This window comes from Macaca fascicularis, chromosome 8 (genome assembly GCF_037993035.2).
Source record: "Macaca fascicularis isolate 582-1 chromosome 8, T2T-MFA8v1.1".
NCBI lineage: Eukaryota > Metazoa > Chordata > Mammalia > Primates > Cercopithecidae > Macaca > Macaca fascicularis.
The window spans coordinates 111,667,377-111,691,216 of record NC_088382.1 but is presented as its reverse complement, the minus strand read 5'-3'; the positions used below and the strand labels follow the sequence as shown (position 1 = coordinate 111,691,216).

General features: G+C 40.5%; 1 protein-coding gene across 10 annotated transcripts in view; it reads left to right on the top strand.

The window, feature by feature from the left end:
- NCALD (neurocalcin delta) overlaps nt 1-23,840 on the top strand; it is a 444,446-nt gene that overhangs the window by 43,778 nt on the left and 376,828 nt on the right. For 2 of the 10 annotated variants that reach the window (XM_065519491.1, XM_045399192.2), the window contains exon 1: nt 10,187-10,285. The exons of the other annotated variants lie outside the window; for them this stretch is intronic. The gene's annotated coding sequence lies outside the window, so the exon portion shown is untranslated. Of the gene's footprint in view, nt 1-10,186; nt 10,286-23,840 lie in introns of those variants that run through there. 10 annotated transcript variants of the gene reach the window in all.

Genomic DNA, 23,840 nt, shown 5'->3' with positions numbered 1-23,840 from the left:
GGCTGCGGCAGCATTAATGAGTATCCCTGTGGATGGGGCAAGGGGGATGTTGGGCTATGAAACCAGATTTAGACAGGCAGTGCAAATACAACACTCAACTCTGCTCTTTTCATTGTGTGATTGTTACAAGGCAAAGCAGTAGGTTAGGGCCACTCTGATGGACCACCAGACACTAATAGCTCATATTTACACCAATAAACCAAATAGTTGCCTTTAGGGCTAATCCAGCAGCTGGAGGGGTCCTTTAGGCTTGTGTTGGTAAAAGCACCAGTCGTGCCCAACCCAGGGTTTCTCCAGTGCCTTGTAAAGGGGCTGCCAGCAGAGCTCTTTAATTTTTATGTTTATCAAATGATGTTCTGTGTTTCTTCTTATGACGAAAAAGGAATCATCTTTAAATGTCAGCACGATGCCTGGCTTAAGTCCGCTGGCTGACGGACTGAACTAATGGGAGAATTGCAGAGTTCAGAAGAGGTAAAGTGCGCATGTGCAAAACCAATGGGCTTTTTACCATTATTTGAATACTCCTCGACTTAAATCAGAAATAGGCGTAAATGAACTAAACTACTTGGAAGCCCAGGGCCCATTTGTGCCACAGTATACTTTTATTTCCATCAGCGTGATACCAACAACATTAAGGATCAATTTTCTGTACGAAAAGGCTTTGTTGAGACAGTGAAAACAAAATGACTCATTAAAGAGGTTAAACCTCAAAAATAATGTGTAGATACATTTGAATTCTAAGCAGACCCAGTTGTAGGCTGGTTATATTGTGGTCATGTGAATTTTTGACATTGTGGTAAACAGTATGTTTTCTAACATTATTAAAACCTTGAATATTTTGTTCTTTTCATTTTTGTTTTTTTTTGACAATAAGAGAAGAGCCACCAAGAGAAGGCGTCATAAAAGAACCCTTTTATTGCTTCTATTCTTAAGGGAGTAGTTCTTGAACTTGGGGAGCTTGTATAAAGCCACCTCCCAGAGCTTTAGATTCAGAAGGTAAAAAGAGGGGTCCATGAATCGGAACATTTACAAAATGCTGCAGGTGATTATGCTGCAGGTGGTCCGAACACCACACTTTGGGGGAAAAAAACCCCAACCAACCAAACAAAAAATTTCCTTCAAATCTTCTTTGGCATCAAAATTTGTCCCATGTCTCAAACCCTCAGGCCTTTGCACACTTTTAGAGGCTTCGCCTCACTGTTTAATGAGTGGGCTGGAGACACAGACCAGCTGGAGCCTCAGAGCCCACTGGTCTTGTATAATTCAAGAACCATTGATTAGGTATGACACACGCCAGCCCTTCTGTCTCCTTGCAAACACAGTTTTTATGGGAACCCCAAGTCCTCATGCCCACCATGCACAGTGTTCACGGAACATTTAGTGTTCCCAGAGGTTCCCCAGAGCCCACGCTTTTGTTTGAGAGCCTTCCTTCTGAGTAAAATGAAACTCCTAAGGCTTTCTCTTTGATGAGTGGGAACACCTATTAAATTCCTTCTCCCTACCCTACCCCTGACAAGAATACGTTAATCCCATAGGGTTGAGGTCCCCTGAAGTTCTCTGACCAGCCCTGACAGGAACAGAACAATAGTGTGCCCGGGAGTCAACCCTTAAAATCTGCAGTAAAATACTTGGCCTGCCTCCCGCTCCCTTTGTGCTCTCTGAAAAAATGTGGTGTGCCATGCTATATTGTTTTTGGGTAATTCTGCAGGCCAGTATTGAAATGAATGCTTGTAGGAAGCTGTCAAGATGAACCTAGCATTAAGCTATAAAGGTCAGTTGGAGGTGGTTTAAATAAAGGCATTTGCTTGGGGTTGTACAGAATAATGGAACTCTTAAGTGAGAAGTCGAAATAGCAAACACTGCTGGCTGCCAACAGCACACCGTGCCATTAACCTTTCATATGAAGTCACTGGAAGATAACTGAATTATATTTCCTCGGGTGGATTTTTTTTTAAGAAGGTGAGTGGCAGCTGGGATCTATTTTTATTAAAAAGGCTTGAGAAATGCAGTGAAATGGCTGTGTGTTTGCATCAGGTCTTCCCTGTTATTTGACAAGGCCTGAGTAATTGGAGGCAGAAGAATCAGTAGTTCTGCCACGTTGCTGTGGCACTTTGCTGGATGTGCTTTATAATATTTGGGCAAGTGTGCCATTATTCTTGTGTCTTAATTTCTCACTTCCTGAAATATGACTTTATGCTTCGTAGCATGATGGGATTTCCTTAAATGTTGGCAGATTGCTTTATGTGTTCAGATGTGCAAAGGGAAAATAATTGAATTTATTAATTATGCATTGCAGGTCATATTCATTTAAAGCTGTCAAGTGATTAGCTGTGGGAGGTGCGTGAGAAAAGGACTGTTAAAATGACAGCAGTTATTGCTATAGATAGGGCTCCTTGTTGCTATGCCCATAACCTCTTAAAGAAATGCACTGTTGACACTTTAAACCCTAGTTAATCAAAACTGGGTTATGGACAACAGAGTCATTTATATTTCTCCCTTTATAGAGAGCACAGGCTATCATGTGATTGCCTTCCAAAAGAGTGGATTCCATGTATAGAGATCATGTTCCATGACAGGAGGTGCTCATCCTTCCTATTTGCAAATTAAGACTTTGCCAGATGCTAGCAGGTGTCATGAGAAAGACACATACACCTGTGGGTCTCAGTTTCTCTCCCTAGAAAATGGGGAAAATACGGTGGTTGTGCAGAGTGTCCTCTTTGGTCCAGCTCACTTACCCAGGATATGTTTGCCATTTTGGGGTTAGAAAAGAAATAACAAGGCCGGCTGGTAGCTCTGCAGTGTCTGGTCTTAGTTGGTACTCAGTGCTGTTTGTGTGCACGAAGCGAAAGCGCACTGAAGCTAGCTCAGGTAAAGGGGGTTTCATGGAAAGGGCACAGCAAACTCCCAAACACAGGTATTGCAACGCAGCCAACCTTCATGGAACTGCAGCAGGAAATGACTAGAAATGATGCGGTGGTCTCCAGTGGCAGGAGTTTTCTGGTTTCTCTGTATCTTCTCAGCCAGCTTCCTCCACTAGGTTCAAGCATGTTTCTGATCTCTGCAGTCTAGAACTCACCACTGACTGTAGATGCTAAGACCTATATTCCTTCATTTACCAAGTATTAATAAGTGCCTACAGTGCTCCAGGCGCTGTTTTAAGCCCTGGTCTCCTGTGGAAGGTTCAGGCAATAATCAGATAAAAAGCAAACCCATCAATAAACAGTATACTTTCAGATGCTGATGAGTGAATGCGAAATAAAATAAGGTATTAAGGTAATTGGATGGGGGAATATCATGCCGCTTTAAAGAAAGTGACCGAGGGGGCATTTGAATAGACTTGAATCATGGGCAGAGCCTGCAATGCAAAGATCTGGGGAAGACAATTCCAGGCAAAGAGGCCAGCATGAGTCAAGGTCGTGTGTCAGGAGTGAAGGTGGTGCTTTGAAAGATCAGCAAGAAGTCACGGTGGCTGGAGCATAATGAATTAGGGGTGAGTAGTGGGATTTGAGGTCTGAGAGGCAAGAGGTAGGGACATCTCACAAAGGGACTTGTAATATGGTCAGACATTTGGACTTTTTTTCTAAGCGAAATAAAAAGCCATTGATTGGAAGGGTCTTAAGCTGACGAGTTACATTTGATCATGATTCACATTTTTAAAAGATCACTCTGGTGGCTGTGTGAAAAACAGAATGTAGAGGGGCAAGAGTAGGAGCAAAGAGACCAAGCAGCTGACTATTACAGTAATCCCCTTGAGAGGTGATGGGGCTGGGCTTAGGGTGGTGGCAGTGGAGTTGGTGAGAAGGGGCCATGTAGGGATATTGCAGGATTTGTAGGTGAGTTGGTTATGGGGTGATAAAAAAAAGAGATAAATTGAGGTTGATGACTAAGCTTTGCCAGAGCAACTGGTTGCATGGGGTGACCATTTGCAGACATGAGGGAAGACAGGGAAAGGACCAGGATGGGGGCGAGGGAGGAGAGAAAATAAATTCATATTTTGGACACGTTAAGTTTTGAGGTGCCTACTAGGTCTCCAAATGAATCTGTCAAGCAGCTACTTGGATATTTGAATCTGGAGCAGGGGAGCGGTCAGGACTGCAGGTTAGCTAAATCTTGCCAGAGGTCTAGCTAAAATCACCCAGAGAGAGAACATGTATAGAGCAGAGGAGGCCTGGGGCTAATCCCTGGGGTACCCCAATATCTAGAGGTGGAGACAAGGAGGAAAGCCACCAAAGAGAACTGAGGAGCAGCAGCCAGTCAGGTAGGAGGTCAAATTCCAGAGACAGTGAATTCAACTGATATCTGGCCCACCAAGGTGTAGGGCTCCTTCCAGTCTGCTCTCTGTCCTTGACCCGGTCAGTAGTAGCTAAAGGGAATGGGGGTATGAGGCCTGCTGTCTACTAAGTTTGTGGGCAGGTCCAGATTTCATGAGAAGGGGAAGGGATAGGCCAGGCAGGCATTCTAACACTTGCCTAAAGTGTAATTTAAATTTTGCTGACAGACTGTTAAGGGATATTATTTCTTTTTATCATACCTTTCTTTTAATTTATCTCATTTTTACAGACTTTTTGTTAGTTCCCTCTTAACTTTTACTTTCCAAACAATTTCAGAGGCATTTGGTACCACCAGTATCAGGATTTCTTCCTACTTTTCTGCCTTCTTTCCTTTCTCGGTCCAGCTTTTAAAGGTTTCTTTCTATGCTCCCGTCCATGGACACAATGCAGCCTCCATATTTTGAACCCTGTGGAGAAACCATAGGATGGGGTGATCATCACAGTCAATTCTTCTCCAGGCAGTGGGGAAATGATCCTTTCAACGTGACACGAGTTTTGTTGGAATGAACCTTTCACCAAGTAGTGCTAAGGCATCCCAGGAGGCTCACATTAGCGATTCCCCCCACCGCAAAGTAGAGACAGGAAAGGAATAGAGAACATTACTTAATTTGGGGAGTTATGTGACTAGCTCTTGATGAAGAGAGACTACATGATTTCAGGAAGGAACTGTAACGGAAGGAACATGAATGGGGAAGATGGTATAGCATTGCTTCACTCTGGCGTCAGGCGGAATTCTCCATCCCAGGCAACAGGTCACTGTGCAGGTGTGAGTCATGGGTGGACCACAGGGACAGCAGGGTCACAAATGTAGGCAATTGTACAAGTCTACCATCGCCATTAGAAAAACAACTTCAAGTGTGTGTCATTTGAGAAGGAAGGCATGCTATTTGCTTTAGGTAATTATACTTACCTGTAATTAATTATGTAATTACAGCTACCTGTAATTATTTGGGTAATTACAGTTACCTGTTCACCAGCATGTGCGGTACATGCTTAAAGATGCAACTAGAGAGGATTTATTCAATCTAGAAGCCTCTTAGATGAGTATACGTATTATTTTGTGTTGGTTCCCTAGATCCTCCTTGCTGTGAGAGGATGCATTCTCTCTGGGGAGTCATTTTGAGCTTCTATTTCCCACATATAAACTGTGGATAATAGAGTTGACCTTTTTCACTCTGATTATTGAGTTTAATGGCCTTGAGATGTGGCAAATCCTATGTAGCTGCTAAAATCTTACTCCATTTCTATGTTCCCAACCTCTTGGCTTCATTTTTAGGGAGACTTTCTGTTATAACCGGTACAGGCAGCAGGTTCAGCATCTGCCCAGGGAGAGTGAGACTGATTTTCTGCAAGCCTCTGTGTGGTCACTCATTAGCTTGACTTGGTTACTAACAGTAAGTCACCTGTGTTCTCTTAGCAGACTGTTTTACAAACATTTTTAAAACATTTCAAAAGTTGAGAAAAGAAAGAGGGAATATCTTCATAACACATTTTCTTAATAAACACGTTTTCTTTTTTTATTCCTTTTTGGTCTTTATACTATTTATATGTATTTTTAGAATTTTAATTATAGCATACACAAGTTGTATAGTCCTTTATAGTATTTCATAGTAGTTTTATTTTTTGCATACTATTTCATAGATTAGAATGACCATAATTTATTTGATATTCTCTTTGGGGACATTTACTTTGTTTCCAGTTTTTTGTTTTTTTTTTGAGACAGAATCTTACTCTGTCACCCAGGCTAGAGTGCAATGGCGGGATCTCGGCTCACTACAACCTCCGCCTCCCAGGTTCAAGCAATTCTCTGCCTCAGCCTCCTGAGTAGCTGGGATTACAGGTGCTTGACCCACACTTGGCTAATTTTTTTGTATTTTTAGTAGAGACAAAGGTTCACCATCTTGGCCAGGCTGGTATTGAACTCCTGACCTCGTGATCCACCTGCCTCAGCCTCCCAAAGTGCTGAGATTACAGGCGTGAGCCACCATGCCTGGCCTATGTGGAAACATTTTCATGAGTCTTGATTCATCTTGCCAATGCCTCTTAAGTTTATTATTAAGATTCTTTTATTGATTTACATAAGAAGGAACCTCAGAAGGGAGAACTATAAAGGAGAAAAAAAACCCCAAGAGATGCAATAAATAATTATCCAGGTTATTCTAATTTTAGCAGACCTACATAATTCTACAGTATTATACAAACACACATTGTATAATATTATAGTATTAGACAACCCTCTGCCTTGGTACCACTATTGTCCCATCAAGTCCTGAGAAAATGAGAGCAAATTTCAATGACAGCTGAACCTCCTGTTACATTACTTTAATCCTATAGTATTATGTAAATGTAATCCTATAGTTTTATATTTATGTTTCCATAAATATTTGTGGACACATAGGGAAAAATTTCCTTTTGGTAACATCTATGAGGTTTAGATTTTTCTTGGTGTGGCACTTACAATGAGTTGTCTACTTGTTATATGTTCTCCTTCTTTCTTACCAAGAGAAATCTGAGTTTTTTCAGAGCAACAGGCCCCATTAAATATTCAGTTTCTCAGAGTGTCTTACAGCTAATTGGCCAGGAGACACAGTTCTAACCAATATAAAGTAAGCAGAAGTCTGTGATGCTGTCTCTTCCCATTCCTCCTTCCTTTTGCCTGGGATGCAGCTGTGACGCATTGAGGTGTAGCAGCCACATTATCACCTTATGGAAAAGAAGCCATACACGAGAAGAAATGATGGAGCAGTAAGACAAAGGTCCCAGCTGAATGGAATCGTAATGGCCCCACCCAAAATAGATTAAAAAGCCACAACTGAATGGAATCATAATTGATATACCCCAAATTGATTAAAAAACCATTGTTCTAGTTTATCGCATATATTTTACAAGCATCTTCAAGTTCTTTACAGAAGCAAGTAGGTGTAAACCTGCATACACATCAGTAGTAATATTGTGTGGAAGTAAATATGCCCACAGGAAGAGGCGGAAGATTTCCTGTGGAACCGACATGAGAGCTGCTGATCAAGTGCAGTCAGGGTTGATGGCCAGAAACCTAATTTCTGAGACTCAAAAACCAGTGAAAAAGTATATAGGTCATCAGTCTGGGTTGAGGCACAAGAATGAAGATCTCGAAGAGAATATGACAAACAGGAAGCTAGGTCAGTCTCCTAGGGGTTCAGAATCAGCTGTCACACCAATGTCAAGAACTTCTGAGATAAAGACAGGGAGAACTTTACAGATGAGAATGAGAATTTGCCCAGAGAGGTGGATCGATATTAGAGAAGCAACCCACAGATACCAGATTGTGCTTCTGGTGCCGTTTCCTCCCTCTTAGTCCACCCAATAGCTTAACCAACCCTCTGCCTTGATACCACTGGTCCCATCGAATCCTGAAAAAATGAGAGCAGATGTTGATGAAAGCTGGACCTTCTGTTCCGCATCTGATGATTGGGTGTTTTTTTTCCCGTAGACTAGCTTTTGGCTCTATACATTTCAAACCTTGTTTCTCCTTCGCTGCCCCCACACTTCAGTGCTAGACACCTGAGGACTTGTTCATGTCCTCTCGCCTTGTGCCTTCAGTAATGACACTGGGTGAATCAGCACAGTGGATGGTAGGAACGTTCCTGAAAGTCCTATCTACCATGGGACAGATAACAACCACTTAACTACACGTAGAAATGATCACAAAACTCATTAATGATGTCCTGCAAAACCTCTAACTCGAGGTATTCCAACTCAACTGCCAGATTCCCAAAACATCTAGTGCAAGTCTGGCTACCTTATGGAAGAACGAAGGAGAACTTGTGGTGAAAAGAGACAGCAATTTCAACCAGTCGCTGTTGAAATACCTTATTAATGCAAAACTTTTTAAAAATGGCTCTGAAGGTACAGCGTTAGGACCCTCCCTAGGGCTTTAGAAGGGGCTTATGTTCCCTGAGAAAGGGTCCTGAAGCTTAAGCTCCTATAGCTTTAAGGCAAACCCATCTTTGTACTCTCCTTTCAGGAGATGTGCCAGCAGCACATATGACACCCTGTGGACTGCTTTGTATGCCACTTGACAATTTGAGACAAATAGCTTTAGAAATAATATATATTTTGTTTTGTTTTATAATTTTAGGTAATCCATGCTGTTGTTAAAAAAAAAAAGAGCATAAAATATTTTTACTGTAATTCTGCCATTTCATGTAATTTCTTTCTGATAATCTTTACATCTATATATAGCTATATAGATATATCTATCTCTCTATCCTCATCAAAAACAGGACAACTTCCAAATGTCATTTTAAAGATGAGATTTATTGTGAGCTTTCTTTTATATAATTATATGTCATGAAATATTCTCATAAAAGGGTGATATTTTATTTTATTTTTTGAGTCAGGGTCTCACTCTGTTGCCCAGGCTGCAGTGCAGTGACACGATCTCGGCTCACTGCAACCTCCGCCTCCCGGGTTCAAGCAATTCTCCTTCCTCAGCCACCTGAGTAGCTGGGGACTACGGGCATGTGCCACCATGCCCAGCTATAAAAGGGTGATTTAAAAAATAACTTTGGCTGGGCGCGGTGGCTCACACCTGTAATCCCAGCACTTTGGGAGGGTGAGGCGGGCAGATCACCAGGACAGGAGATCGAGACCATCCTGGCTAACACGCCATCTCTACTAAAAATACAAAAAATTAGCCAGGCATGGTGGCGGGCGCCTGTAGTCCCAGCTACCAGGAGACTGAAGCAGGAGAATGGCATGAATCCAGGAGGCGGAGCTTGCAGTGAGCTGAGAGCACACCACTGCACTCCAGCTCTGGGTGACAGAGCGAGACTCTGTCTCAAAAAAAAAAAAAATAAATAAATAAATAGAAATATTTACAATATTCTAAATTTCCCTATTATTGGACATTTAGGTTATTTAAATATCTTTTATATTATAAATAAAGTTATGGTAAATATCTTTCTACATCCATATTTATGTGTACTTTTTATTATGTACATGATAAATTCCTAGAAGTGAAATTACTGAGTCACGAGATATAGAAAATGTTAAGAATTTTATACATAGAGATAAGTTATTCTCCAGAAAGTCTGTATGAATTTACACTTATGAAAGAATGTGTGAGAGTGCTTTTCTAACCCTTGCCAGAAAAATGTACAATTATTTAGAAAAATCTTTTGAATGGTGTCCCATGGTTAATGCTTATTTCTCTGATGATTGTGATGCTGAACACTTTTTGTAAGTATTTTGGCTTTGTGTAGCTTATGTAAATTGTCAGCTCCTTGGGCAAGAGTTTTTCATTAGATGATTTTTAATTAAGGCACTACATTTCCCAAAGTGCATAAAGCCTATTAAATGTATTATTATTATTATTATTATTATTTTGCTTTTTTCTCTGTCTGCTCTTTCTCTGGCTTTTCTTCTTTTCCCTAAGCAGAGGCGTGCCCAAAGAGCTGCCCTTCACAAACCCGGTTGTTGTCTTCATGTTAAACTGACCCAGATGATACTCTCATTTTTGGAAGGCTGAAAAATGGTTGACTATCAGAAATTTCATGTGGTTAAACCTGATACATTTCTCCTGACAAATCTGATTTAATTTCCCTTTCTCCCTAGAGCCAAATCTTTCCCCTCTTTCAAGGGTCATTTTAAATGTGATTCTCTTGCTGAGTGCTGCCCCTCCCATCCTTCAGGGACACCCCAGCTGGAAATTCACCCTTCTGATAACCCTTTACATGCACATCTTCTCTGGAACGCTTTTCTTCCTACCATCTGCTTATTTTAGAACTTTCTTTTATATTGAGATATCATTTACATAGATTAAAAAAAAAATCTTATTTGTACAGCTTGATGAATTTTTACATACGTATATTCCTGTGCAACAACCACTCACATCAAAATACAGAACATTTTCATCACTCCAGAGAGTTCTCTCATGCCCCTTCCCAGGTGATAACCACTGCCAGCTACCAAAGGTAATGACTGTTTTGATTTCTATCATAGGTTACTTTTTCATGTCCTTGAAGTCAAATAGATGGCATCATACAATATATACATACTATTTTGTATCTGGCTACTTTTTCTCAACACAATGCTTCTGAGCTTCATCTATGCGATTGCATGTATCAGTAGCTTGCTCTTTTTTATTACTGTGTAGAATTCCATTGTATGAATATATAACGATTTTTTTTTCATACCTTCTCCTGTTGATGGATACTTGGGTTGTTTCCAGTTTTTCACAATAATGAATAAAGATGCTGGCCAGGCATGGTGGCTCCTGCCTGTAATCCCAGCATTTTGGTAGGCTGAGATAGGAGAATCTCTTGAACCCAGAGTTGGTCTATATCCTCACCATCATTTGATATGTACATCTTTTTCATTCTATGGTATGTGTAGTGGTGTTTCATTGTGATTTTAATGAGGCATGTTGTTTTAATTCCATGATGGATAACAATATTGAGCACCTTTTCATATGGTTAATGTCCATTTGGATGTCTGCTTTTATAAAGTGCCTATTCAAGTTTTTTGCCCATTGTCTTAACGACTATTTTTTATGGTAAGTTTTATGGTAAGTCTTAAAGTCTGGCCATTTAAGTCCTCCAACTTTATCTTTCTTTTTTCAGAGTTGTCTTGGCTATTTTAGATCCTTTAAATTTACACATAATTTTCAGAATAAGCTTGTCAATTTCTACAAAACCATACCTGCTGGGGTTTTGACTGGGACTTTGTTGGATCTATAGGTCAGTTTGTGAGAATTGATATCTTCATCTGTGTATATTGTATATCTTGCCATTTATGTAGGTCTTCTTTCATTATCTCAGCCATGTTTTCAATGTAGGGGTCTTGCATATCTTCTGTTAAATGTATTTCTATGTATTTGATTTTTTATGCCATTGTAAATGGTATGGTTTTAAAATTTCATTTTCTGATTGCTGATTGCTAATATATAAAAATACAATTTGTTTTGGTGTACTAACTCTATTTTGTTTCTCTCCTTACTTCATATATTCTTATAGTTGTTTATAGATCAATTTCTTTGGATTTGCTAGATATACAATTATGTAACCTGCTAATAAAGGTTTACTTCTTCCTTTCCAATATTTATGCCTTTTATTTCATTTTTTAAACCTTCTTGCACAACTTCTATACATTTTTCTCCCCTGTAAGCTGCCTGAGGCAAGATGCTTTGAGGCAAAACCCTAGCATAGTGCTTTAAACATAGAAAAGGCTAAGAGAATTTTGGTTGGTTATGTAAATGATGAAGGGGAAAACAATGAAATTAAAGCTGTAATTTGCTATTCTATATGATCAGTGAACCGCTATGAAGAAAAAGGAGACTGATTAAAAACCATTTTTATGAATTGATACATTTTTATTTGCAAGGATTGCCACAGGCGTGTTCAAGACTCTCCCAGGTCATTCTGCTTGGTTTGTGGTTCCTGGTTCCTGGATCCTACACTGATGTTATGTTCGTGTTCATTGCGTTCTTTCATAAGACTCTTACTAAGCATTTTGAGAATTCCAAAATAGCAGTAACTGCTTCTCCCCAGGATAGCACAGAGCAGATGGATCCCTGAACCTCACTGCCTTTGGTCCCAATTCCCCAAGCTTCTGTTGGTGTAGAAAAAAAAATTCTGCATTTTCAATATTGCTGGAGTGAAGCCTGGGAAATTTTCAGCTTTGAGTCTTTAAATTCCAACAAGCAATGTTATTTTTAGATTTCTGCTACACACTAGGAGTTTGTGAGTGAAGTCGTATTAAGGGGTGAGGATGAGGGCCTGTGTGAGTGGGTGGTGGTCTTTTCCCAGTAGCAGCCATTCTTGCCAGTTTTGAAGATACATAGGATTGTGAACTGGCTGCCCATGAGCTGAGATGACTCCCAAGGCAGGAGGAAAATAATTGATTGGACATTGATACCTATTTTTGCATTTGGTTGCAGTAGTTATTTCTCTTTTATAGATTTCATTGTCCATATGGCTGAAAGATGCATGATGAGTTGTTTTCTAAGGCAGTAATTCCATTGTTTGTTTCTTTGCGAGCTGTAGATATGCTGTTAGACATTTAAACAGTAGATTGGTAAAGTATTTAAGGCAGTTTTGACTCCATGACCACAGGGATTGTTCTCTGGTTTTTCCAGAGAGTGGTCCCCATGAATGAGCTAACTATGTTTTTGCTGTTGAATAAATATGGATCATCTTGAAAAAAGTGAAAGTGACAGAAAACAATAGAAAAGAGAAAATCAAAAATGAATACTCTTGTGAATTTGGATTAAATAATGTAAATGCAGAGTGATAACTTTTTTCAAATATTTGAATTTTTCAAATATTTTATATATGTTGTTCTTTTAAACATTTACATATTGACATTAAAACAGTGTTCTAGAAGTAATTTTGTGACTATTATTAATGGAATGTTTCTTTTGCCCCAATCACCTGAATTCCTACCATTCAGAAATAGTTATAATCATTTGTTATAAAATAATTGTAATTGTTATGAAATAATTACTGTTATGAAATAATTACAATTACTTTTTTTTTTTTTTGAGACAGAGTCTTGCTCTGTCACTCAGGCTGGAGTGCAGTGGTGCCATATTGGCTCACTGTAGCCTCTGCCTCCTGGGTTCAAGCAATTCTGGTGCCTCAGTCTCCTGAGTAGCTGGAATTACAGGCATGTGCCACCACATCCGGCTAATTTTTGTAATTTTAGTAGAGATGAGGTTTCGCCATGTTGCCCAGGCTTATCTTGAACTCCTGGCCTCAAGTGATCTGCCTGTCTCTGCCTCCTGAAGTGCTGGGATTATAGGCATGAGCCACCAAACCTGGCCTAATTACAAGTACTTTCCAAATTAAAAAAAAATTATATATCCTGTTTGGAAACCTGCTTTTGTCATTTAACAATCTATGTTATGGGTATATGTCCATGTCAAGAAATACAGAACTACATTATTTTAATTTAACAGCTACTTAGGATTTCTGTGTGTGTGTGCACGCACATGCCCATAAAATAACCAGTTCTTTGTTAATAGATATTTTTGTTTAGGGTTTTTTCCTACTATTATAAGCAATATTGCAATGGATATCCTTGTTCATAAATATTGAGCATTTGTCTGATTAGTTCCTTAGGATAACTCCTAGGAGTGGAATTCTAGGACTCAAATTGTAAATTTTATTTTTTGATTCATATTGCAAAGCTTTCCTGCAGAAAATCTAAATTAATTTATATTCTCATCAACATCAAATTGAGAGTATTTGTTTACCTGCTCCATTGTCAACACTATTTGTTGTGCATCTTTAAAAATTTTATTTTATTTTTAATTGACAAATAATAATTATTTATATTTATGGGCTATAATGTGATGTTTTATATAATGGGATATAATATGATACATGTTTGCATTGTGCAAAATTAAATATAACTAATGAACATAGCCATCACCTCACATATTTATCATTTTATTACGATAACATTTAAAGTCTCTTGTAGCAATGTTTAAATGTATGATACATTATCATTAACTATACTAGCCATGCTGTGCAATGGATCCCTAAGACTTATTCCTTCTGTCTAACTGAAACTTTGCACCCTTTGAACAACATCTCCCCATTCTCCCATCCTCCACTCCCCTCACCCAGCCTCTGGTAACCACCATTCTACTCTACTTCTATGAGTTTAACGTTTTTAGATTCCACATATAAATGAGATTATTCTGTATATGTCTTTCTGTGCCTGGCTTATTTCACTTAGCATGCTGTCTTCCAGGTTCATTTATGTTGCTGCAAATGACAGAATTGTCATCTTTTTTAAGGCTGAACAGTATTCTACTGTTTATATAGATCACATTTTCTTTATTCATTTGTCTACTGATGAACTCTTAGGGTGTTGCCATATCTTGGTTACTGTGACTAGTGCCGCAATGAATGTTTGCATGTCTTCTTTTGAGAAATGTCTATTCACATCCTTTCCCATTTCTAAATGGGTTATTTGTTTTCCTGCTTTTGAGTTGTTTGAGTTTCTTATATATTTTGGATATTAGCTCCTTATCAGATATAGGGTTTGTGAATATTCTCTTCCATTCTGTAGGTTATCTCTTTACTCAATTGTTTTCTTTGCTGCGTAGAAGCTTTTTAGTTTGATGAAATCCCATTTGTCTATTTTTGTTTCTGTTGCCTGTGCTCTTAGGGTCATATCCAAGAAATCATTGCCCAGGCCATGGTGTGGCTTATTGTAAGTCTTGACTTGCTTCTGTTTTTGACTTTCTGTATATTTGTATCTTCAGGAGAATTGTAGACTAAATTAGTTAGGATTCAGTTGGAAAACCCAAAACCACACTAGGTATTTCTAATACCAGAGATTTCATACAGGGAAATGGTTCCCCAGGTGTTGGAAATCTGAACGAGCTAAAAGGAAATGCTGAAGTCACACAGGCATAGTAATAGAAAGAAGCAGCCATCTTTCCCAGGGCTGATGGGAGGGTAGAGGGTATTTACTGGGAGAGGGCTGGAGGAAGGGAAAGAGGACACAATTTAGACCATGACACCAGTACACAAACTCCCTTAACACGCTGTACTTTCAGTCTCAAAACGCTATGCTAGCTCTAGCTTTTTTCCGGTTCTAGGTACAAGGAATGTACTTACTAGTTGTTTGTTAAATAAGTAAATTTTGTATTAGATGCATATTCATATTCAGACTTTTAAGTCTAAAGCCATCATACATTTTAAATTGAAATTACAAAGAAAATCTGTCAGACTTTTAAATGTCAGATGTTCTTAAACTTTATAAACAGCTAAATACCAAATACATGCAAAGTGTCTCGAATATTATAAAACTTATTAAATTTAACACAGAAGTGTAAACTTGAGCTATTTCATCATCTCAGTATTTCATTCTTTAAATGTTCCTAAGGTTGAAAAATCACTTATCCAGTAAAAAAAAAAAAAAAGAGATTTTCTAACTCAGGTAAACTGAGGCTATCATTTCAAGACGGTGGAGGCTACTTGGTCAATTACTTAAAACCACAATGTAGTTGCTTATGGGTTAGGACTTGGATCTGGGCCATAGGATCTGTCTTAGTGTTCCTTCGGGGGATTCAGGAAAATGGGATGTAGCATGTTCTGATCACATGAGAGAATATAACTTGTTGCTATTGTTAGACAAGCAAAACAAAAATAAAATATATAAAGGAAAGCATATTTTGAGGAAATTTCTATGGGAAACAGCAACCAATTGAAAAATTTTGCTATAAAAAGTTAAGAAATTCAGTTTTGAGAAAGGCTGAGTCTTCAGTTTCGAATGTTCAATACCAGAACTCTGTAACCACTGAAAAAGTACACAGAAAAACAAACCAACCTTTCCGGGAGGCCCAAGATCATGGATCATGTCCACAGGAGACCATTCCCAAGGGAAGAAGGGGAATTTCATGTATTCAGAAGGCTTTGTTGAGAGTTCACAGAATGGATGTAATGGATAAATTACTGGCAGATTTTTCATACCATTTACTATCTTGAACAAACCACTTAAGCACTTTGCTAAGTATGCTTTATGGGTAATAAGCTAAAGGGTGTGGGGGATGTATTAAAATGTATACAATACCATGTGGTTACCAGACATTATTGTTAGGAGGTTCATCTTATCCCAACACTAACCTCACGTACATGGATTACGTATAAAAATACTCTTTTGGGGCCAAGTGCAGTGGCTCATGTCTGTAATCCCAGCACTTTGGGAGGCCGAGCCAGGTGGATCATGAGGTCAGGAGATAGAGACCACCTTGGCTAACATGGTGAAGCCCCATCTCTACTAAAAACTACAAATAATTAGCTGGGCATGGTAGCAGGTGCCTGTAGTCCCAGCTACTCAGGAGGCTGAGGCAGTACAATGGCGTGAACCCGGGAGGTGGAGCTTGCAGTGAGCCGAGATCGGGCCACTGCACTCCAGCCTGGGTGACAGAGCGAGATTCCGTCTCAAAAAAAAAAAAAAAAAAGAAAAAAGAAAAGAAAACAAACAAACAAAAACCACTCTTTTGTGAGATGAACATCCAAAAGAAGGAGGAAATTCATGATCTGGGAATGTGGAGGTGGTGAGTGAATCTGGGTTAATTTGGAAAAGATTCATGAAGGATCTGTTTCAGTTTATTACTAGGGGATTGCTGGGGTTGGACTGCTGCCATCACAGGAGTTGGGCTGAGCCAAACTGAGGGTGAGAGAGGAGGGGATGCTAGGGAGGCAGTGATCAGGAGGCTGTATGTCCATTCATTCTACAGTCACCTATCAAGCTCCTACCGTGGGTCCAACAGGGATCAGGACAGATACAGTCTCTTCCTTTGAAACATATCTGGTAGGGAAAACAAAAGAAACAACTAATTATGGTTGTTTTTCGGTACAAGCAGGGGATTGGTTCCAGGACCCCTGTGGATGCCAAATTGGCTCATACTCAGGTCCCCAAAGTCAGCCCTGTGGAACTCGTGAATGCAAAAAGTCTCTCATCCCATGAATACTATATTTTCCATCCATGATGGGTTGAAAAAAATCCACAATTAAGTGGACCTGCGCAGTTCAAACCCGGGCTGTTCAAGGGTCAACTGTGTACGATGAATTATTTAATTATAGTTATTATGATACGTGCCAGGAAGGAAAAGTGCAGTGTGCAGTGGAAATGTGGTATGGGGACTTTATCTGATGTGTGTTGAGAGGGCAGGGGAGCTGAGGCCTGAGGAGGAGGGGCTGGCTGGGGGAATGGCTGGGGCAGAGCAACCAGCACAGCAGAGGCTGCTTAGCCGAAGCCTAGGATGGAAAGGAAATGGGCACCTTCCAGGAACCGGAAGAAGGCTGGACAGACCATGATGAAGCTGGAGGAGGGCAGGACAATGTAGGCCTAGGTAAATGATTTTGGATTTTGGACTCTGTCCTGGGAGCATGGGGAACCTGAGGTGGGATTGGAGTGGAGCAGTTTGGCCTCTATAGGATAGGTGTTGGCCTTGGAGACGATGGGAAGTATCTAGATATTAAAAGCATTTTAGAGGAAGAGTCGCTTGAGTTGGGAACTGATTGTACGCAAGTGGGGAATGAATGAGGAAGTGTTAAGGTTGCTTTGAAGTTTCTGGGTGGACAGTGGAGCCATTAGCGGAGACAGGAGACACTGAAGGAAGTATAGGCTTGTTGGGGAAGATGACAAGCCTGGTTTAGGATACAGTGAATATGTGTTCCTGTGAGACATTCAAGTGGAGAGGCCAACTAGACATCTGGAAATATGGGCTTGGTGTTCAGGATTGTGGAGGTGGGGTGTTTAAGAGGTGATGGATTATAATTGTAACCACTGAGTGAATGAGATTGCCTGGAAAGAAAAGAAGGAAGAGAGAAGAGAGTTTCTTTGGTGGGCGTAGATATAAAGTGAGAATAGGTAGGACAAATAAATAGAAGTTGTTTATTTCGAGCCTGGACCAAAGCCCTTCTGTCCTTAGTGAGATTCATTCTTAATTTGGGGGTTGGTGTGCTAACTCCAGGGCTCTTCTGGTCTAACTCAAATTCCCCTTCTTCCCTTGGGAATGGTCATGATCTTGGGCCTCCTGGAAAGGTTTTTTTTTTTTTTTTCCTTTTTTTTTTTCAGTGCACTTTTTGAGTGGTTGTAGTCTTGGTATTTTTCTGAACTGAAACTGAAGTCCCAGCCTTCTCCCAGAACTGAATGTCTTTTTTTTTTTTTTTTTTTTTTTTTTTTTTTTTTGGAGACACAGTCTCACTCTGTCACCCAGGTTGGAGTTCAGTGGCACAATATCGGCTCACTACAACCTCTGCCTCTCAGGTTCAAGTGATTCTCCTGCCTCAACCTCCCAAGTAGCTGGTATTACAGGTGCCCACCACCAGGCCCGGCTAATTTTTGTATTTTTAGTAGAAACAGGGTTTTGCCATGTTGCCTAGGCTAGTCTTGAATGCCTATCCTCAAGTAATCTGCCTGTCTCAGCCTCCCAAAGTGCTGGGATCATAGGTGTGAGCCACTGTACCTGGCCAGAACTGAATTTCTTATCCAATATTTTGTAATATGTATTTTTCAACTGGTTGCTGTTTCCCATCAAAATGTCCTCAAAATATGCTTTCCTTTATATATTTTATTTTTGTTTTACCTAATAACAATATGTTATATTCTCTATGTCAAGTTTTTAAATTTTTTTACTTATTGTAAGGATCCTGTTTGGCTTCTTGTATATTTAATAAAAAATAGAACATTTCATTTGGCAATTAGAGCTTTTACCTAACAATTAGAAGATGATATGGGTTATTTTTATATACTATTAGAAAGTCACTACTGATTTGCCCAAGTCTTATCATCCTATCAGTTCTGTAGGTTAGGGAGTTCAACTCAGTTTATTCTAAACACTGTGTGTGTGTGTGTGTATTAGTATTCTATGAGCATAAGCTCCATGAGGAGAGATACTTTTGTCAGCTTTACACATTGATGTATCTCAAACATGCAGAAAAGCACCTGGCATGTAGTAAGTGCTCAATAAATATTCATTAAAAAAATTGAATAGTGTGTGTTGGGAATACAGTCAGAGGTGTTTAAAAGACATCCACATACTAGTTTCAATCAGCAAATTCTCATTGTGGCATTGTATGGCTGGTGATTAACTGAATTTTATTGATTTTATACTTTTTTTGGTTATGAGTATCTGGCATGTTTTTGCCTTCAAGTGCTTTGGACTGTGGCATTATTAATTTCTATTTATTTATTCATTTATTTAACTAATGTAGCAGGTATAAATTTCAGTCCAAAAATGGGATCTTAGCCATTCTTGAGGCCCCTTTCCATATCAGGGTTGCACCAGAATTGAGATATGTGGAACACAGGTGAAAAGAGGGACCCAGACCTGGGCCGAGAGTCCAGACGTCCTCAATGTACCACAGTTGCACCTTGCCATGGCCTCAGGACATTGTCACCAAGTAGTGGTCAGATTCTACCCCTCTCATTGTATCTCCCAGCCCATCTAGCTGGCACTAATCCTGGTGGACAACTGTTGAAACAAACAACCTGTGAACCTCAGTGCTTAACAAAACAAATGTTTATCTTCCCTCAAGCAGTGTTAAATGTACATATTCTGATTGAACAGCTTCCCTCCAGGCACTGACTCAGGGATCCAGGCTGCTTGCATCTTGTGAAGCTACCATCCTCCAGGGCTTCACAGTTCTTCACCCCCACCATGTGGAAGGAGGAAAGAAGAATACGGAGAATGAAGTCTTTGGCCAGGCAGAGACACACATCGCTTCCTCTCACTTTCCATTGGTGAGAACTAATCACGTGGCCTCATGTAGGTGCTGCAAAGTGAGCTGGGAAAGGGCCGTAGCTGAGCAGCCAGTTCCTGGCAACAACTCGACACCGTGGGGGGACTATGGCTCTTTAGTGCTTGCCCACCTATCTCTGCCACAACCCTTCTATTTTGCTGATGTCAGCTAATTTTTGCCCATATCCCTGTTGTCTTTAAGAGCACTTGGCTAATATTTTCAATGAGCTCAGACTTTAGGAAAAAAGTCAGGAAGGAAAATACCTTGCTAGCAACATCACTTGGGGCTTGAGAAACAAGGTTTTTTCCAAGAGAAGTCAGCTTGGCTACTTTCATGGAACAGGGGAGAGAGAAATTAAAAAAAAAAAGAAAGAAACACAAGTTAATTTTTAAATTAAGTATCCTGTTGTGCAAATATTTATTGAGCAGATACTATGGGCTAGACATTTAAATATGACTGTGTTCTTCCTCAAGTGGGACCCTAAGAGAGGAAAAAAACGAAGAAATATTGCAGTGCTCAAGACAGAAATGTGTTTTAAAAAGCTAGATTATTTTAGAAGTAAGAGCTAGAATGGAGGAAATCAACAGAGTGGTGGAATCTAGAGAGTGTGGGCAGGGGTAGGGAGGCAACTTTAAACTGGGTAGCCAAAGGTGGCCTTTCTAGGGATTAGAAGGTGATTTCTAGGCTGACACCTGAGACAATAGCAAATTGAGCCTTGTGAAGAACAGAGAAAAGAACATTCCAGGCAGAGAAAACAGCAGCGCAGAGGCCGTGAGATGGGATAGAGCGTGGCCTACGCAAGAAACAGGAGAGAGGCCGGAGTGGCTTGAGCATGGAGGAGAAATAGTGGATGCTGTGAATGAGGCCGGAGATGGAGGTAAAGGCCAGGACACCCAGAGTCGGCCATGGAGGGAGGGGGAGTTTTTTCCAGGTGCACTGGGCAGCCACAGGAGGGTTAAGTGGGGGAGCGTGAGATCCCCCTGATCACTGCTGGTCTGGTGCCTGTCAGTCTGTGCCCAGCCTCTTGATGCCTGATACGCTTCTCCTGTGGTGTATTCCTGCGTGTAGGTACACGAAGTATTCTCTCTCTCTCACTCTCCTTTAAATATTTTGGGCTTTGGGTGGTGGTAGGTTGCAAAACTAGTTCTCATGTATGTCTGTGGGTGAAACACTGGAAGATAAAGCCACTTGTGTAGACCCAGACCGATAGAACTGGAGGACTAGAAATGGAAATGCAATTCAACGGAACAGAGCAAAGGGGGAGCCTGTGAGAAAAAGGGTTCTGGCATTGTGAAGCCAGATGGAAAATAATTGTATTAGACCAGGAAAGAGAGAAGGGCAGGAAAAACAGAGCCTGGGAGAATACGACAGGGGAAGTCTGTTTGCTAGATGTGATTTGGTTTAGTTCTTTATTCTCTACCTGCTCCCCGTTTTGTGGGGTGCCTGCTTCCTGCTGCAGGATAGTGAGGTGTGTTACTGCAATAATATCTGAAGTGGACTCTGGGGCTACACATTCCAGAGGGTATAAATGATACTGCTTAGGCTGCCTCACAGGTATATGTTTAACTTTCTGAATCTGGCTTACGTTCTCCCATTCTTCAACAATTACCAGTTTTTTATGGTAGCAAGAGGCAGTTATGATGATTCAGAAAGATAATGCCTAGTGGTGCTTTACTAGATTCTCTTCCTGGAAAGTCCTTGTTAAAATTATGTCAAGGTCATATAAGGACAGTCGTGTGTGTGTGTGTGTGTGTGTGTGTGTGTGTTTGGGACAAAACTGATTCTGTGTCACTTTAAAAGTATACAGTTGAAGGACGAGTAAACAACAACAGCAAGGTTAAGCGTTTGAGTAACATTTTTTCAGTGATACCTGATCTGAGTTTGATATCTTGACACAGCCTGCCACTTTGGGTTCAGTTGTTATTTTAAAATGGCTTCACGTGTTTTCCTGTCACCTCAGGGGTGCTTCAGAGGCCAGCATGCTGGAAATGAGCACACGTAGAAATAAGACACAGACTCAGGGTTTGCACATATGAGAAGTGGACCCATTTCTCTCCATGGGTTAGGAATGGGCAGTGGTTTGGGGGACTCTATTGGAGATGGTTTGATGGGCCAAGGAGATAATTTTTTCATTTCCACTTTTAGAATCTGAAAGATTTATTTCAGTCTTCTGGACTCTTCCTTTAAAATGCAAACAATTCTGACCAGGCCATTTTCACCCAATACCTCTGTTAGAATTAGTAGAAATGAGCTTGGAGGTAGGTGTCCAGAGGCAAATGGAGATGGGTAGAGCTTAGAGGCTGGAAGGTGACGAGAACTATGGAAGGATGACATCAAGGACAATGTCAGGCCAACTGCCTCATTCATGAGTTGGGGCTGTGAGCACTCTCTTTCTGAAATGTTGTGCTTTGTTTGAAGCGTTTTCCCCAATATTTTTATTTAACATAAATTTGTGCATTTTGGTGCAGAGCTCATGCTGCTTTCCCAGAGTACAAGAAAGAATTAGGTGGAAGCTTCCTATTCAGACATGCCCCAAGGCACGTTAACCTGTGGGCACACACCCGCCTTGCTGGGGGTTTTCCCTCTCTTCTCTAAGGCCAAGTCTTGAAAGGAAATGGATTTCACAAGTTGTGTTCTTTTAAAGCTATGTCACAATGGTCACTAAATAGCTATTTGTGTCATGAATGACTGCCTCCCAGGCTATGCCTCAGTCATCTTGTTCTTCGTGTATTGTCTGGGCCGCGCACCATGCCACTCACACAGTGAGTGCCGACTGCGAGTAATGCAATAAGATTCTAGAATTGCTGAACAAATGCTTGAATAACTGTAAGATGGTATTAGAGATACAAACCTTGTCTTACCTTGGGTAAAAAGCGTACGCTGATCCTGCTAGCAAATGAATGAGATCCTAGAATGTAAAATATATTTCAGGAAGGCTGAGTGAGGAGGGAGTGGCTCTCTTGGGGACAAAAGTTATTTCTAGTTCAAAGTTATTGTGACATTTGTGGAGCACATGACCTGTGACATTTCCTTCCAGGCTTCCCCGGCCTGCCTGCCTTTTCCTCATTTCAGTATTTATTGGCCTCACCTTCAGGGAAGTGGGGAATGAAGAAATGGCTCATTTTACTACTTGTTAGTGCTGTGAGTTGGGTCCAGGAGGGTAAAACTAATAGCTGAAAAAATCCTAAGGGTTTTCTAAAGGCTTACTTATTTGTCTTCTCATGAATAATTGAGAGCCATATATAGTTATAAAATCATATATAGTTATAAAAATTGTCAAGAAACCCACAACCCACTCTTGTCTCCTTGGAAATGTGGTATGGAAATGTGCAAGAAATTTATTTATTTATTACCTTATTTTAATGTTTATTGTGGAGACAGGGTCTCGCTGTGTTGCCCAGGCTGGTCTTGAACTCCTGGCCTCAAGCGATCCTCCCAGCCTCCCAAAGTGCTGGGATTACAGGTACACACCACCTTGCCCACACTAAAATTTTACTTTTGAGGCAGCATAGCTGTGATATTTATGATATTAGTGCCTCCAGTAGCAAACTCCTGTAGCCCTGGGGAGTTTGAAATTGGGATGACATTGGATGGAGGATGCAGGTGGTAGAGAACAAAGAAAGCTGAATTCCAAACATGTGCAGCCTCAATGCCCTGACCTTTGTGTCTCTCGCCGCAATGTACTAAAGGCCTCTGTTTCGTTTGTAAGCAATCAGTCACAGAGGAATAACCTCCCAAAGGTTTGTAGCAAGCATTCCTGGGGATCTGTTGGTAGCTCGGACAGAAGGCTGAGTGCCTGGAGTTGTTCACATCCGCGCTCTGCCCGCTGTCACACTGCCCTGAGGTAACAGGCAAGCTGCAAAGCAGCTTCCTTGGGTGGTGGCGCCTGCGTATGCAGCAGTGGAAATATATGGGCGGATATGAAAAAAAAAAAAAAAAAAAAAAAACCTCACTGATTCACATCAGGACCAAGAAGTAATGTGACTTTTCAGATTAGCAGATCGAAATCTGTTGCAGCCGCTCAGCATTTCTATTTCAAGCCTGGAGAACATCTCTCCAACTGTTTCTTTCTTCTTTCTCCACTCCCGCTTCAGCCCTCAAAGCCCCTGCTGCTTTTCAGCTTTTTGGTTCCTCCTGTGCTGTAGAGTCCATTGCCTGAGGTTTCTTGATTTTTTTTTTTTTTTTTTATGCCAAGGTAAGAAGAATTGTCAAATCTGGTACTCCATTGTAGGCTAGACTCCACTGAAGACACGTCAGAGAA